The sequence below is a fragment of the Microcaecilia unicolor genome, chromosome 1 (assembly GCF_901765095.1).
Source record: "Microcaecilia unicolor chromosome 1, aMicUni1.1, whole genome shotgun sequence".
Classification (NCBI taxonomy): Eukaryota; Metazoa; Chordata; class Amphibia; order Gymnophiona; family Siphonopidae; genus Microcaecilia; species Microcaecilia unicolor.
This window is the reverse complement of record NC_044031.1, coordinates 179,342,336-179,360,228: the sequence shown is the minus strand read 5'-3', so window position 1 is coordinate 179,360,228 and position 17,893 is coordinate 179,342,336. Positions and strand designations below refer to the sequence as shown.

Genomic DNA, 17,893 nt, shown 5'->3' with positions numbered 1-17,893 from the left:
ACCACCCCTAAACTCCCTATGGACTCCCACAACTCTTACTGCGGGATCTATTTGGATTTTATTGGAAGACAGGAGTAATCCCCAGTCATTGCTGCCCCATTAGTGTCCCAGGATCAAAATGGAGGCTCTGGCCCTAGTGAGAAGGGGTTGGGCCATGGCTTTAAATGGGGTGTCTAGGGGCTGAGGGTGGGGGAAGGGATTATGACTTGATCTGGGGGGTGCCATTGGCTTTAGTACCTACCCTTCTTAGTCATCTCCCAGGTCTAAACTGGAAGCTAGCACTTGTGCATGCCTTGGGTCCAGTGCAAAAGCTGATGGGGTATTTTTAAAATCTAGATGTATTCCCATTGTAAAATAGCAAGTAGACATCTATGTTTGGAGCATGCACAAATTATATCCCCATCACTCCCCTTCACAATCCCTTTAAATCTCTGTACCCTGGGGGATATACACATCCAAGAGTATATCAATGTGGGTTACCTTTATGATGTATTATTTTACTGTTAGCCCCAGTTATTAGTAACTAGATCTCACTGCACAAAGCATGAATTGGTGATAAAATAACGTCTTAACTGTAACTGATATTGATTACTAGGCCCCTTATATTGTTATTTAGGTTAATACATTTACACATCTAGATACTTCTAAAGCAATCGCTACATTCTACATTTAGCTGGTGCTAAACGCTGAAACGCCCATAGGAATATAATGGGCAGCTCATCATTTAGCGCCAGCTGATTTTTAGTGTGAGCTAAAAACGCTAGCAAACCTTAGTAAAAGACCCCCTTATTTATATGTTTTATTTTACATAAAAAGTAGTATAAAATTGTACATTTAAAAACAGTACACAAACATCCCTGTTTACAAAGCTGCACGGCAATGCTGACACACAATTACTGTGGGACATCGCCTCCTATTGTGGCTCCTGCATTATTTTTTATTTTTGTTACTTTGTACCCTGCACTTTCCCACTCATGGCAGGCTGTATGTGGCAGGCAAGGGAGGGTTAAGTGACTTGCCCAGAGTCACAAGGAGCTGCCTGTGCGGGGAACTGAACTCAGTTCCTCAGTTCCCCAGGAACAAAGTCCACCACCCTAACCACTAGGCCACTCCTCCACTCCATTATGATTATGCTAACCAGTTAGCATGGTGGTAATGTGCATGATTAATTCATCATAGAAGGGCCCATAAGTGTCTTTTGAGGGTCCAAAAAATCCCCCTGTGTATCAGTATTTTCATGCCACAAGTACCATTATAGCCTACCTTATCTGGTGGAATCAAAATCTGTGACACTTAGGGGTCATCGGTGCAGATGACATGCCCCCCACAATGAAATATAAAAAAAGAATTGCTGTGTGGTTAGCACATGCAGATGGTAAAACTAACATGGAATGCTTTAATGTGTCCAGCGTTAGACCATTTTTGCTGAGTTAGGTGCATATTAGTGTTGTAAAAGGGCCCTTAAGTGTATTACAGAAAACAGATCCACTCAGTGCCACCTACTGACATGGGATTAAGTGGTCTGTGCTATCTGGTGTGGTAACAAATAAGGGGTCCTTTTACTAAGCCGCGTAAGGCTCTACACACGCCCAATGCACGCCAAAATGGAGTTACCACCCGGCTACCATGTGGCTCTTGCGGTAATTTCATTTTTGGTGCATGTCCAATATGCATGGCTGAAAAATCATTTTTATATTTGGAAGCACATATCGGACGTGCCAAGTGGCATTTGGCACACGTAGGTCATTACTGCCTGGTTACCGCATGAGACTTTACTGCTAGGTAAATGGCTGGCGGTAAGGTCGCAGACCCAAAATGGACACGTGGCAATTTTGATTTTGCCGCATGTCTATTTTCAGCAAAAATAAAAAAAAAGGCCTCTTTTACAGGCACGCTGAAAAATGGATTGGCACATGCCCAAAACCCATGCCAACACTACCGCAAGCCATTTTCAGCACACCTCAGTAAAAGGACCCCTAATATAGTAACATAGTAGATGACGGCAGATAAAGAACTGTACAGTCCATCCAATCTGCCCAACCAGATAAACTCCTAGCATAAGGTATGATGTGATACTTCATATGTATGCATAAGAACATAAGAGTAGTCATACTGGGTCAGACCAATGGTTCATCTAGCCCAGTATCCTTTTTTCCGTACAGTGGCCAAGCCAAGTGACAAGTACCTGGTAGAAACCCAAATCATAGCAACACTCCATACTACAAATCCCAGTGGTATGCTACAGTGCAGTAACTGCAAAGGGCACCCCACACCTAGCCTCCATCCATTTCCTGCTCCATTCCACAGAGTGCACCTAGCACATGAATTGGCATGCACTATCAAGCTAGCATGGTAACAGTACCTCCATGCAGTAATAAAATAAGCTAATTCATGTGTATGAAGTGATTTTGTGAAAGCATAATTGAACACATTTATTTAATGTATTTGTTACATTTGTATCCCACATTTCCCCACCTATTTGCATGCTCAATGTGGCTTACATAGTATCGTAAAGGCATTCACCAATTCCGGTATGAACAATTACAGTAATGTTGTGGTAGAATAAGGTTCGTGTGTACAGACACATTAGGGAATCGTAGAGAGGAAGAGTTATTATATGTCCATTACGAGCTTTGGTTTCGTTGTGTTGCAGGATACAGGCATTTAAGTTGGGTCGGTAGGGTATGCCTCTTTGAACAGGTTAGTTTTTAATGATTTCCAGAAGTTTAGGTGAGCATAAGTTGTTTTCACGGCTTTTGGTAATGTGTTTCATAGTTGTGTGCTTATATAGGAAAAGCTGGATGCATAGGTTGATTTGTATTTGAGTCCTTTGCAGCTTGGGTAGTGGAGATTTAGGTATGTTCGTATTGATCCTGTTGTGTTTCTGGTTGGTAGGTCTATGAGGTCTGTCATGTATCCCGGGGCTTCGCTGTAGATAATTTTATGAACCAGGGTGCAGATTTTGAAAGCAACATGTTCTTTGATTGGGAGCCAATGCAGTTTTTCTCGGGAGGGGTTTGGCACTTTCAAATCCCGTTTTTCCAAATATAAGCCTGGCTGCCGTGTTTTGAGCGGTCTGAAGTTTCTTTATAATTTGTTCTTTGCATCCTGCATAAATTCCGTTGCAGTAGTCTACACGGCTTAGTACCATTGATTGTATCAAGTTGCAAAATGTTTCCACATTGAGTGGAACATTTTCTTTGTTGTAGATTTCACTTGGTTCCCTAGTGTGAGGTTACGGTCGATTGTAACACTGAGAAATTTCAGGCTGTCTGAGATAGGGAGGGTATAATCTGGGGTGTTCATGTTTGTTCATATTGTATTGGAATGAGAGGATGAGACAGTGTGTTTTTTTCTGTGTTGAGTTTTAGTTGAAATGCATTTGCCCATGAGTCCATGATATTCAAGCTGAGCTTGATTTCGTTGGTGATTTCTGTCAGATCATGTTTGTAAGGAATGTATATTGTGATATCGTATGCATAGATGAAAAGGTTAAGGCCTTGGTTGGATAAGGATTTGGCTAGTGGGATCATCATTAGGGTGAAAAGGATCGGTGATAGTGGTGATCCTTGAGGTACTCCGCATTTTGCTTTCCACGGTGGTGATATGTTTGAGCTTGATTTCACTTGATATATTGTAGTGTGTGTCCGCCAATCCCGAAGAAATCTAGGAGACTTAGTAGTATTTTATGGTTTACCATGTCGAATGCACTGGACATGTCGAATTGGAGGAGAAGTATGCTTTTGCCTGTTGCTATTTACTGCTTGAGTTTGGCTAGGAGGGTAATTAGTACTGTGTCAGTACTATGGAGGGGGCGAAATCCAGAGTGTGATTCATGTAATATTGTGAATTTGTTTATATAATCAGTAAGTTGTTTGGTTACCATGCTTTCCATCAGTTTGACCACCAGTGAAATTGATGCTACTGGGCGGTAGTTAGTGATTTCGTTAGATTTTTTCTTGGGGTCTTTTGGTATTAGGGTGAGTAGGATGTTGCCATTTTCCTTAGGGAAGAGACCTTGTTGAAGCATGTAGTTTAAGTGGGATGTAAGATCTGCTGTGAAGCGGTGGGGGTCGGATTTTATTAGGTAGCTGGGGCAGGTATCCAATTTACAATGAGAGTTGGAGAACCTATTAATCGCCTGGGTGACTGTTTCTGCGGTGAGGAGAGCGAAGTTTGACCAGGTTCGGTCCGCTGGGTATTCACCAGGGGTTGGGCCCAAGCCAGTGTTGAAATTTTCGATATTGGTGTTGTCCTGTCCTGTGGTAGCCTGTTACGTAGGTTTGCAATTTTTTCATTGAAGTCCCTTTGTGCGCAATATCAAAAGCAACGTCACTATTTTTCCTATATTCTATTCTGTTGATTTACCTGAATTGAACATGATACTAACTGTGATTTAGGTAGAAATTCTTAATTGTACACTGTATTTTTAACTCAGCTTAGTCTCTGATTTAGACTTTGCTTATATATGCTCTTTCTTGTCTATGTGCTCTTTTCTTGTATATATACTGCCACACAACCTACGTTATCACTTAGTACAAACTTACTTTAGATTCATTATCTAGAGAATTAATCTCTCTCTGTATTCCTCTGTAAATTCTGTCATGAAATTCCAACATTTAACACAGATAATGTCATTATTTAAGAGCTGGATCACTTGTTTAATTCTATATGTTCTAGTTCTTCATCATATCTTCCTCTTTCTGTGATCTTTTCTCATTTATTACAACTATCCTTTTCCCCCTTATCTTTTTGAAAATCATGGCACTCTCGTTTCCTCATATTTTTACTTTTCTTTACTAATAGTTTTGTTGTCCTTATAACATTTCCTTTCAGTTTTGCCCATTGCTTTTCAGCTTCCCCTAGATACTTCCACTCAATTAATGACTCTTTCAGGTACTTCTCCATTTTGATAAAGTTAGTTTTCCCGATGTCTAGAATCCTTACTGTTGAATGAACCATCATGACCTGTTCCCTATTAGCATACCAGCTGGTCTTCTTCTTTCTGCATTCATTTGTAGTTTATGAAGGGTAACCTCTTTAGCCTTACCTTTTCAGCTACTACTTTTGAGAACCAAAACAACTTTCTTTTCCTTACCTTTATTTGCTTTCCTTACATAAAGGTTTGCTGCCTTTACAATAGCTCCTTTCAGTTTTCCCCACTGCTTTCCTGTTTCTTCCTGATGTTCCTTTCCAGCTGTACTTATAAAATTACCCTCAGCATTATAATATTTCCTCCTGGTTGAAAACTGACTGCACAGTTTATAGTTTTAGCAGCAATTATGTAAGCAACCGTCCTTAACCCAGTGCTTGGGACACATTTAGGCCCCTGTTTACAAAGCTGTGCTTGCAGCTGCTGTTGCGGTAATGCTGACACAGCCTATTCATTTTGAATGGGCTATATTGGCATTGCCGTGCAGCTTTGTAAACAGGGGGGTTAGTTAGTCAGGTTTTCAGGATATCCACAATGAAGATGCATGAGATAGATTTGGATACCAAGGAGGCAATGCATACAAATCTGTCCCATGCTTATATATTGCTGATATTCTGAAAACCTGACGAGCTGATTGTGCCCTGAGGATTGGGTTGAGAAGCACTGATGTAAATCATCACTTTAGTAGCAGTAAATAAAAAAACTTTTTAGCACTCTATATAATGCTGCATGTCAAACATTTCTTGTTTGTTTTTTGACATGTTTTGATAGAATCCTTGATTTCTGTGTCATTTCAATTTCATGCTGCTTAAAGATACAAAATAGACTAGCAATACAACAAATTCTGGAATGATGGGCAGAGATTAAAAATGGAACAAAAATAAATTTTGTTGTTGAAGATGTGAATAAATTCACTGAGAAAAATACAATTTTATTGCAAAATACTATAGAAGTTATGTATTTACGTATGTTATCTATTCTAGACAAAAAAAGAAGAAATGTCCAAGTATTGATGTTCACAAGTATTTAACAAAAAGCTTCCTGAATACAGATCCATTTTAAAAATAATTTTAAAGCATGTATTTTGTAGTATGTCTGGTAAGAACAGCCATTTTACAAAAGAACACATTAAAAAAAGAGCAGCATCACTCAAAGTTTTGAACTTGTAACTGTTTGCACGTATATGTAAATATAGTAATTCTGCAACCCACACATATATATCCAGCCACTTATTCATGTAACTGCCAAATTTTACAAAATTGGAAATCCAATGGGGAGTCAACTAAGGAGTGAAGCTAGAAAAATCAAATTTTAGAATTTCTAAGGTGGTGTTAATACCACAGAGCACAATTGCCTACCTATTCGTCTCTGTACTGCAGAAGGGCAACATGAACATTTTTAAAGCTCAGAGTGGCATAGCTGTTACCAAGGGTAAAACCCTGAGAAAATGAGTCAAGTTGTACAATGGGAGCCTGGGAGCAGGAATGGCAAGAAGCCTTGCTAATCCTACAACAACGGTCAGTGAAGGTGGAGGATTACAGGCCTTGGGAATGGGGCACTGTAGATGAGAAGAAAAGGAAAAAGAAAATAAAAGGCAGAAATCCTGACCAAGGAGTGTCCAATCAGAACCATCCTGAGGAGTTCCAAGAGGTCCCGGGAGAAAACAGTCATAAGGCCAAATCCAGGACAGGAGGAGACAAGAGGGAAAATCTTTGCCTTCTAGGCCATCCACTGGATGGAAGAATAAGCACCAGGATGATAATGCCTAGATTGCAGTCCCCGATTATCCTTCTGCAATGGTGGTTCAGCCAGGAAGAAAGGGAAGTAACCTTCCGAAGAGAGACATAGAGCTCCCTGAAATAAAAATGGTTGTCTGTGGTGATGGTAGTAGCACAGTGGAGCCAGAACTAGGGTGTGCTGATGATGAACAGACCAGAACAGCAACCTAGAAGTTAAAATGTTCCCAGATTGTCCAGAAGAGGGTGTAGTCCAACTTCAAAGTTTGCATAAGAAGTTGGAGGAAGCCGAAGAATACATCCAACTCTTGTTTGAAGATTCAGCAGCAAAAGCCGCCTGTGTATGTAAGTTGTGAGAGGAGAAGAAATCTCTCCACCAGGAACTGGTAGAGGTACAATGCCAGCTCCAAGCTCAGAGCGGTTTACTTGTACTAAGAATGAGGAATATACCAAGGACGTAATCTTACATTGTATGGCCTTGGAACAGGAGAAGAATGAATTATTAGAAGTCCTGAAGCAACAGGTCAAGGAACAAGAGGGGTTGCAAATTGAAGTAGCCCTGACAGAAGCTTCCCTTGCATCCCTATATAAGCGGGAGCAAGAGCAATTGAAAAAATTAGAAGAAGCAAAGGAGTTCATTCAGACAGTGGTGGAGCAATGCAACAAATCTATGGCAGAAGTGTCCCAGCTACAGGAGGCCTTTTCCAAGGAAAGGCAGCAGCTGGAGATGTAAGTCCAGGAGAGACAGCAAGAAAAGATCCTGGTGGTAGCCAAAATAGCAGAAGAGCTTGGAAAAACAACAGAGTTAGCAGAGAGCTTGAAGCATGCTAACCTAGTGTTAGAAGCTAAAAACCAAGAACTAACCCAGAGTATAAAGGCTTCAGCCCAAGATACAGAGGAGCTGGAACAGGCACAAAGAGCCTTGAGCCAAGAGGTAACTCAAGAGCAGAAGCTCTGGAAGTGTCAAAAAGGAAAATTAGAGAAGTGTAAAAAAAAACACTGGAAGAGACCAAAATGCTGGGTATTGACCCTTAGGGTGGATATTCTATTCCAGGAGGGGCAAGTCAGACAACAGGAGCACTGGGAAGAAAAATCCTACAGTCTAAACCTCCAGAATAAGTTAAGAGCACTGCAAGAAGAGGATATAGTGTTGACAGAGGGGCATAGACAGTTGACTCTGCAATTAATAAATACTGAGGTGCTGACCAAGTTGAAGCAAAGTCCCAGTGCAGAGGCTGGCAAGATGAAAGAGTGTTGAGAAGCAATAATAATACTGGGGAAAATTCCAAGATATTTAGGGGCCCTTTTACTATGCCGCAGCAAAAAGTGGCCTGCAGCAGTGTGAGTGCATCCTTTGGGCATCCGGGAACAAGGGCCTTTTTTTAAAGGGGCCGGAAAATGGACATGCAGCAAAATAGAAATCAGCACGCGTCCATTTTTCAGACTGAGACCTTACCGTCACCCATTGACTTAGCAGTAAGGTCTCACACGCTACCCAGGCGGTAGGCATACAGCGCATGCACACTGCCATTTACCACTGGGTAAGCACCACACGGTAGAAAATAGAAAATATTTTCTACTGTGTGTTTTCGATGCATGCCAAATTCAGACAAGCGGTAGCCGAGTGGTAATGCTGATTTGGCATATGCTGGACGCACGTAGGGCCTTATGTGCCTTTATAAAAGGGACCCTTAGAGAAATGTGAGCAGGAATCAATGGAGCCAATAGAACCTGTAGGTGACCCAAGAGATGGAGTCAGTAAGTATGAGAACACTGGAATGAGATTCAAGGATGTTCATGTGCACCTGCTATACCTAGAAAAAAAGATCCTTCCAAATTAATAAAAGTGGAAAGAATCCATAGCCACATACTGAGTGTAGTATGGTGGTTAGTGATTAGAACCACAAAAAAAAAAAACATTTCCACATACTGAGTGTAGGATGATGGTTGGTGATTGGAATCACAAGAAAAAGAAACTATTTCCACATATGGAGTGTAGTATGGTAGAGATACCTGAGAGTAAAGCTGCAACAGAGATGGTGGTTATTAAACTGAAGGAAGTTATTCAAATAGAAATGACGTATAGGATGGAATATCCACTGAATGAAGCCGTAGTGATGGTGGAAAAGAAGCAACAGTCCAGAAAGGTGTCCCAAGCCTATGAGGCTCAGGACCAGGACCCTGAGAGGGAATTATCTGTTCAGGTAGAATAGTTAAAGAAACTCCTGAAGGAGGCGCTCGATGTCCAGAAGGGCCTGGGGGAGGCCATATGGATGGCTGACCAGAAACTGGAGTTGCTGCAAAGGAGTTGTGAACTGGAACCTGGAGACAGTATCCAGGCCGAGAAGAGTATAGAGAATGGCCTAAGACACCAAAGGAGCAAGCCTATAACAAGGTTGGATCCTGAAGTAGTGGGTCAGGATGTAAGCAGCCCAGCTGAGTCTGAGGAGGAAGATGATAGTGGCAGCAGAGAAAAAAAGGTCAGAAGTACCGAAGTGACCAATGGGTGGCCCTGGCATTGCCTAGCCCAGAGGCGAATACTACCACAGATAAGAGATGTATGGAAGATGAAGTGGGAGAGTTGAGAACCCCTGAGTGGAACCATAGAGCTCACCCTGAGTCCTATACTAAAAGGAATAGCAGGCTGTTTGGGCATCTGAAGCCAGCAGTCAAAGTGCAAGAGAAGGCGGAATCAAATGTGATTGGACCATGGAAGTTGGATCAATCTTGCTCATCGGAGAAGATGACCCTAGAGCAGAGAGGAAGTGCTTGAGTATGGACGTAGATGTTGGGAAGGACCCCGAGACACAAGAGTTGTGGCTGGTCCATAAGGAAGATTGATAACACCCACAAGAGAAAAAGATTGTGGGGTGATGGAGAAGATGATAGCCCTATCCAGATGGTGTCCATTAATTTCCCTATGATGGGAGCTGGGACCATGGTAACCGTTAGTGTGATGGGGCCCAATGCTTACCCTAATGATCTTGCTCTGCTCATGTGTGTAAGTATTGGCAGGCACTCAATATGATATGGTTGAGCTGATGGGTGGGGGGGGGGGGGGGGGGATATGTGAGGCAGTGAGGGACTTAGTACAGATGTCCCTAGAGATATTCCCTGTGGGGAGTTGCAGTTCAGTCATCCTGCAGCAGGTGGCAATGGACCTGCTGTGTCCTTGGCTGAACTGCAAAACTACTATGGCAGGATCCAGTACATTACGGGGAAGTGAGGATGCCTGCCCAGGAGGGAGTGGATTCCCAATAGACAGGAAGTCAAAAGCCCTAAGACAAAGCAGAAGTGAGAGGCCTTGGAGGAGCAAGATTCTGATACAGAGACCATGGAGAGAGAGAGAGAGAGAGAGAGAGGTGGCTGAATTGAGATGACTGAAATGATGAGCACGCAATTCTGGAATAAACTGCCACGTAACCTGAAGGCGACCTACGAGCTGACCGACTTCCGCAAATTATTGAAGACTTATCTCTTCGAAAAAATCTATCGAAAGGATCAAAACACATGAAGTCCACTCACGCTGTTAGTAATGCATCAACACATCCTCATCTGTACTCTCATCCCCCGTAATTTTAACACACTTAAACCTTAATCTACAGTTAATAATGTTATACCCGAACGTTCTCTGGCTATTGTTATGTAATCCTATCAATGTCTGTTGTTCTTCCATCGTTCTGCTCCATTGTTTTATTCCCCTTAGCGATACATAGATTTTGTTCTAACCTATCTCCTCACATGTAACCATAATCGAGTTGTAACAAATTGTACTTCCATCAACACAATGTATTGTAAGCCACACTGAGCCCGCAAATAGGTGGGAAAATGTGGGATACAAATGCAATAAATAAAAAATAAATAAATGACATCTGGCTGAGGTACGCCAGGAGTGTCTTTGAGGTGTTTGTGACTCAGGCTGAGAATTATCATAAGCTTTGAGTATAAATACTAGTGTATAGCTGTGGTAAAGCCCTGAGGAGATGTAATTACTTTACAGCTGTGATAAGCTCATGTACAGGTGGGAGTTAAGGAACTGAACTGTATAAGAGTACTGCACCATTAGTACTATTAACTAAACTGTATAAGTATGCTGCAGGCCAGCTTGGGTGAAACTTGACCCGCAGAGTAGAAGTGAGAGACTGTGGTTTGGCTTGACAAATACCACAGCTGCGGACTGTGTTTTGAGCCGCAGCCAGAGGCTGGCTTATGGCTGCTTTCTGAACTGCTGGGGTGGTGCCCTTCTGTATACCTCGGGCTTTGTGAGGAAACAAGCCTGAGAGTATATTGACTATAAAACTTGAAGATAAAACTAATAATTAGGTTCTTGAACTACAGAGGACTTGTTTGTTTGTTTGTTATGACTCGGCCCTGTGAGTTAACAGAACTGGGAACTTTTGTTATTGTAAATAAATACTTTTATGTGGAATTTATACCTCCTGTCCAGCTATATTATTTACTCAGCCATGCTGAAACTCACTTGGGCGTCTTACAACATGCATTTGACATATTCTATAAGTGTCAGGTGAACAATACTTCATCAAAATCTGTGTCCCCATTATTACCTGCTTTATAAATACCAACTACAATGGAAATAAGATGTCTCTTTTGACCTGAAGCATTGATTGGTGCATTGATCGGCTGTTTTTTGTCTGAGTGCAAGGTCGATCCTCACTCATCTTCATCCTATTCACTCTTCTGTATGCACTAAACACCCTGAAAAATGTACTGCTGTTCCCATCCACCTTGTTCCCTAAGATCTTCTCCACCACTAAATCCACCTGCCTTCCCAGACCTCTCTTTCTCTCTCCCCCTTGCAGTGAGTGTGTATGTGAGTGAGAGTCTATCTGTGTGTGCCTTTCTGACACTATTTGTCTGTGATCCTTTTTTCAGTAAGTGGTGGTCTATGGGTCAACTCTCCATCACTTCTATGTTGACCTTTTAACATCATTGAGACACATCAGACATATTTCACAGCTTGCCATGCACTTCTGGCCTAGTTCACCTTGCTGTACTCAGGCACATCTTTGTATTGTCCCTCCTCAGGCCAGACACTTGGACAGCTGGTTTGCAAGGCCCAACATGAACCTGGCCAGATGTCTACCATGACAAAAATCAGGTTTTCTGTCTCTTGCAATTATATTCCTTAAACTCCAGTTTATTCAGAACATGGCTGTCCCTTTTCGTGAAGACTTGAAATTTTCAGATCATGCTGTTATGATTGGGGTCTGAACCCCTCTCAAACTTACCTCTTTCCTGGGGGTCAGCTTCTTAGCTGGCTTCTGTTTCTTTTCTCTGTCCTTTCTAAGCTGGCTCTGTCTCTCTGTGCTGGCAGCTTCCAGCAGCATGGGGTTAATTGTTTTACTTTACTACAGCTGTGTGTTGCCTGAGTTGCTCTAACTCTCTTTGGGTGTACTGGCTTCAAGTATTTCACGGTTTTGCATTGGTGTGGGTTGGGTCTCTCTGGGTCAGTGTGCTTTTGCCTAGGTCTAGGGAGTGTGACATCATCAGGGAGGGCCTTGATAAGGAAGTGGTGTTGTTTCCTTCAGAGCCTTTGCAACAGTGGTGTTTGCTTTAGGTAGGGTGGTGCAGTGTGCACTTCTGACCTTGTGTCTAGTTTCCCTGCTTGCTTTTGCTAAGGTCCAGGTTAGTGTTAGTGCAGTGTGCACTGGTGACTGTGTGTTTAGCTTTCCTGCTTTTCCCTTTTGGTTCCCCTGCTGTTCCCTCTTGGTTTTGGAAGCATTGCTATGTGTAGGGCTTTAGAAGCTCTGTTGCTGATAGAAGTACTTCAGGGTTTGGTGTTGTTAGGAACACTGCAGAGTTTGCTGTTAGAAGTACTTCTGGTGTTTGTGCTATTAGGAGCATTGCAGTGTTTGCTGTTGGTGTTTGGTGATTTAGAATCACTTTTGGCTTATGTGTTAGCTTCCCTTCTTTTTCCTTGTGGCTCCCCTGTCTTCCCTTTTAGTGCTAGGAGCTCTTCTGGTTGCTTGCCAGAGTAGTGCTTAGGAAGCACCTTGTTAGTTGTATCTAGCTTGCTAGAGCAGTGCTTAGGTAGCTGGTTAGTTCTGTGTTTAGCTTATTAGGGTAAAGCTCTGCTTGTAGCTTGGTGCTTAGTAGCACCTGTGTTAGCTTTGTGTTTAGTTCCCTGCTCTGTTAGTTTAGGGCTTAGGAAGTCCTGTTGTCAGTTTACTGTTAGGAACACTCCTGCTGGTTTAGGGCTTGGGAGCACGTAGATCAGTTTAGGTTTAGGAGCACTTCTGTTTCCAGTCCTGGTCCCTATGTCATCCGGTATCCAGTAAGTCCTGTCGGCTACTCGAACCCAGGAGCTCAACTTCTGGGGGGCTTAGTAGCTAAGTGCAGGTGAAGCTGTGTGGACCAGTCCAGTGTGCTCCAGTCCCATGTTCCAGTCCTGTGTCCTCCAGTCCGGGGGACCAGTCCAGTGTGTTCCGGTCCGGTGTGTGTTCCAGTCTGGTGTGCTCCAGTCCAGTGTGTTCCGGTCCGGTGTGTGTTCCAGTCCGAGGGATTGCAGTCCAGTGTTCCAGTCCTGTGTCCTCCAGTCCGGGGGATTCCAGTCCAGGTGTTCCGGTTCGCTGGGCAGTGCCTGCAGTCCCTGCTGGTGTGCTTACCCAGTGTTGGTTGGTGGGTTTTGCCTGCTGCTGTCGCTCCTCGGCAGCAGCCCAAGGGCTCACGTTTGCTCCAGAGCCCGGCCCCGCGGGCTCTGAACCTGAGAACCTGACAGATTGCAAAGGCCATGAGCCCGGCAAGAACCCCCGCCCAGCTGACCCAGCTGGGGTCCAGCTCCATCGTTGTTCTTGATCCTTCTATGACTCTTCGTCAGTATCGTGGGAAGCTTTTGTCTCATCCTGTGTTGAAGAAGACCCCTGAAGCAGCAGCTGAGAGAAAACGTGTCCGGTGGCTTGGAATCGCTGAAAACCCAGTTTCAGATATGGACCCTTTCATCACGCTCTCAGAGTATCGCCGCAGCCTTGTCTTGAATCCAGCTTTGTGGGATACTCCTGAAGCTGTCGCTGAGAGAAGACGTCTTGGGAATTCCACGCTCTGGGCCCAGCAGGGGTCCAGTCCCGTTCAAGCAGCGCGCCCAGACAAGCCTCTGAATCCAGTCCGAGCAGCATGTCCAGCCAAGCTTCAGAGTCCAGTCCGAGGGACGCTTCTGACCGAGCCTCCGATGCCAGTTCAAGTGGCGCTTCCACTCAAGCTTCAGAGTGCAGTCCGTGGGACGCTGCTGGCTGAGCCTCGGATTCCAGTCCGAGAGGGGCTTCTCACCGAGCCTCCGGTGCCAGTCCAGATGGCGCCTCCACGCAAGCCTCGGAGTCCAGTTCAAGTGGCGCTTCAAACCAAGCCTCCTAGTACAAGTTTGGATCCCAGTTCCAACCCCATTTTTGATCTGGATCTGTTTCTGACACTCCAGGATTACCGGGTTGCACTTTTGTCTGATCCAGCCCTGAAGAATACTCCTGAAGCTGCAGCGGAAAGAAGGCGTGTCTCCTGGCTTGGGTTCGAAGAAAACCCAGTTTCTGCTATTGATCCATCTACCAAGCTGTTCTTTTACCGCTTCCAACTCCTCTCGGAGCCAACCCTGCGGGATACTCCTGAAGCCCAAGCTGAAAGAAGGTGGCTTCCTGATTTTTCCCGCCAAACTTCTGAGTCCAGCCTGAAGGGCTTTGCCTGCCAAGATGCTGAGTCCGGGTCAAGTTGGAGTTCCAGTTCCAGGCAAGATGCTGAGTCCGGGTCAAGTTGCAGTCCCGGTCAAGATGCTGAGTCCGGGTCAAGTTGCAGTTCCGGCCAAGATGCTGAGTCCGGAGTGAGTTCCTGTGCCAGCCGAGATGCTGAGTCTACATTGAGTACCGAGTCCAGCCAAGAGGCTGAGTCCGAATTGAGTGGCAGTTCCGGCCAAGAGGCTGAGGCCGGATCAGATTGCAGTCTCAGGCAAGATGCTGAGTCTACTCTAAGTTCCCACTTCAACCAAGATGTTGAACCCCTCCTGAGTTCCAGCTCCAGCCAAGAGGCAAGGTCCAGTCTGAAGTCCAGTTCGAGTTCCTGTCTGGCTTCAGATTCCAGGATGGGTGTGGGCTCTAGCCCAGTTCTGGCTGCTACAGTGGAGTGCCAGGAAGTCAAGGAAGTTGTGGACTCCTTCAGGAGATGGTTCCTGTTGAATAGAACTCCACTTGTTGCATCCAAGACTCTGATCCTGCCTAGCAGCCGTTCTAAAGAGCCTCGTGGCGGCCAAAGCCATTCTGGTTTCCTAGTTCCAGATGTACTTGTCACTTCCTGCCCAGCCGCCCAGATTTATGTTGTGAAACCCATTGGGAGATTTCATCACAGCTACCCATGGAGACCTAAATTGTCTTTTGAGACCTGGAGCTCCCGTGGGGACACGGGAGCCTTGAGGGGGAGGTGCTGTTATGATTGGGGTCTGAACCCCTCTCAAACTTACCTCTTTCCTGGGGGTCAGCTTCTTAGCTGGCTTCTGTTTCTTTTCTCTGTCCTTTCTAAGCTGGCTCTGTCTCTCTGTGCTGGCAGCTTCCAGCAGCATGGGGTTAATTGTTTTACTTTACTACAGCTGTGTGTTGCCTGAGTTGCTCTAACTCTCTTTGGGTGTACTGGCTTCAAGTATTTCACGGTTTTGCATTGGTGTGGGTTGGGTCTCTCTGGGTCAGTGTGCTTTTGCCTAGGTCTAGGGAGTGTGACATCATCAGGGAGGGCCTTGATAAGGAAGTGGTGTTGTTTCCTTCAGAGCCTTTGCAACAGTGGTGTTTGCTTTAGGTAGGGTGGTGCAGTGTGCACTTCTGACCTTGTGTCTAGTTTCCCTGCTTGCTTTTGCTAAGGTCCAGGTTAGTGTTAGTGCAGTGTGCACTGGTGACTGTGTGTTTAGCTTTCCTGCTTTTCCCTTTTGGTTCCCCTGCTGTTCCCTCTTGGTTTTGGAAGCATTGCTATGTGTAGGGCTTTAGAAGCTCTGTTGCTGATAGAAGTACTTCAGGGTTTGGTGTTGTTAGGAACACTGCAGAGTTTGCTGTTAGAAGTACTTCTGGTTTTTGTGCTATTAGGAGCATTGCAGTGTTTGCTGTTGGTGTTTGGTGATTTAGAATCACTTTTGGCTTATGTGTTAGCTTCCCTTCTTTTTCCTTGTGGCTCCCCTGTCTTCCCTTTTAGTGCTAGGAGCTCTTCTGGTTGCTTGCCAGAGTAGTGCTTAGGAAGCACCTTGTTAGTTGTATCTAGCTTGCTAGAGCAGTGCTTAGGTAGCTGGTTAGTTCTGTGTTTAGCTTATTAGGGTAAAGCTCTGCTTGTAGCTTGGTGCTTAGTAGCACCTGTGTTAGCTTTGTGTTTAGTTCCCTGCTCTGTTAGTTTAGGGCTTAGGAAGTCCTGTTGTCAGTTTACTGTTAGGAACACTCCTGCTGGTTTAGGGCTTGGGAGCACGTAGATCAGTTTAGGTTTAGGAGCACTTCTGTTTCCAGTCCTGGTCCCTATGTCATCCGGTATCCAGTAAGTCCTGTCGGCTACTCGAACCCAGGAGCTCAACTTCTGGGGGGCTTAGTAGCTAAGTGCAGGTGAAGCTGTGTGGACCAGTCCAGTGTGCTCCAGTCCCATGTTCCAGTCCTGTGTCCTCCAGTCCGGGGGACCAGTCCAGTGTGTTCCGGTCCGGTGTGTGTTCCAGTCTGGTGTGCTCCAGTCCAGTGTGTTCCGGTCCGGTGTGTGTTCCAGTCCGAGGGATTGCAGTCCAGTGTTCCAGTCCTGTGTCCTCCAGTCCGGGGGATTCCAGTCCAGGTGTTCCGGTTCGCTGGGCAGTGCCTGCAGTCCCTGCTGGTGTGCTTACCCAGTGTTGGTTGGTGGGTTTTGCCTGCTGCTGTCGCTCCTCGGCAGCAGCCCAAGGGCTCACGTTTGCTCCAGAGCCCGGCCCCGCGGGCTCTGAACCTGAGAACCTGACACATATTTTTTGGTTTTGAAGATGTTATACTCTTTGCCCTTAGTTAAATAATTAATTTTCCATTACTGTCTTTGACTTTTCGTACTTTGAAAGATCAAATGCCACTTGAAAAACAAATTGAAATTTTATGTGCCTAGTAAATTATTAAAATCTTCCCAGGATTATCTTTTGTCTTTACATTTTCCTACTGGTTGATACTCATGCACAAGCTTTTTCATATGCAACACTCCCTAACTGTTTTTAAGAAGCTGATTCCTAGAGAGTTGCAGCATATACAAGACTATTTAGCAATTAGAAAATTATAAAAGATGATTGCTTTCAACTACATTTCCTTCAGTGACTTTTATTTTTATTTAATCTCATTTATTGCTGATTATTTTATGTTTTTGTTAGACTTTAAGTTCTGTTTTATTATTTTATGTGTATATCTGAATTTAAATTTGTGTTGTTTGGTTTAAAACTGTATGCTACCATTAGAGAGTGACCGAAACTGGGATTTTTGGCTTTGACTGCAACTGAACCAGCAATCACAATTTTCAGATTGTTCAACCAAAAATAAAAATGAACCCCCTACCCCCCCCTCCTGCAATCACTTCGGTGCCTGCACCCTTGCACCGCCACCCCCTATCCATCACCCAAAGGCCTTTTTTGGGCCTATCTTTAAATCTCTGGAGGTCTAGTGGCTCTTCAGGGCAAAAGTGATCTCCAGTCACTCTTGGCCCAACTGATGCCACAGCAAAAATGTCTGCTGGTACTTCCTGCAGCAGTCTTCTGCTGCAGGAGGTCCCGGTGGCCATTTTGAGGTTGGAAACAGCTTAAGTAGGAGCAACTGTACATCTACTAGTGTATTTCCTGAAATCTCACTTACATCTGGGATAGACAGGCTTTCATATATTAGACTGTATGAGAGCCCTTGCATTTTATGTTAAATGGATGGAGACTCGCTGGAAATGTGCATAGCTCTTTATATCCAATGACCTCAATAAACTAGAAATTCCCATTACCAAAGGCTTAGTGATAACTGAATAGTAGTTTGTATTCATTTTTGTTATCTTCAAACTGGATTACCTGTCCAGAACAAGCAGAAAGTCTATCAAATCTCAGCCATGTCATTTTCCTTTTTTTTTTGCGAATGTCTTTATTAGTGAATAGAATGCAAAGCTATACAGAACAACATGCCCCATACAAATATGAGTAGAATACAATAGGAGAAAGAGGTACAGAGAAGGGTGACCAGTGGCGTTCCTAGGGGGGTGCGGTGGGTGCGGTCCGCCCCAGGTG

At 44.4% G+C, this 17,893-nt stretch overlaps 1 protein-coding gene across 1 annotated transcript in view; it reads right to left on the bottom strand.

The window, feature by feature from the left end:
• The window catches only part of KCNH8 (potassium voltage-gated channel subfamily H member 8), a 588,306-nt gene that overhangs the window by 183,006 nt on the left and 387,407 nt on the right, over positions 1-17,893 (bottom strand). The gene's annotated exons all lie outside the window — the stretch shown is intronic.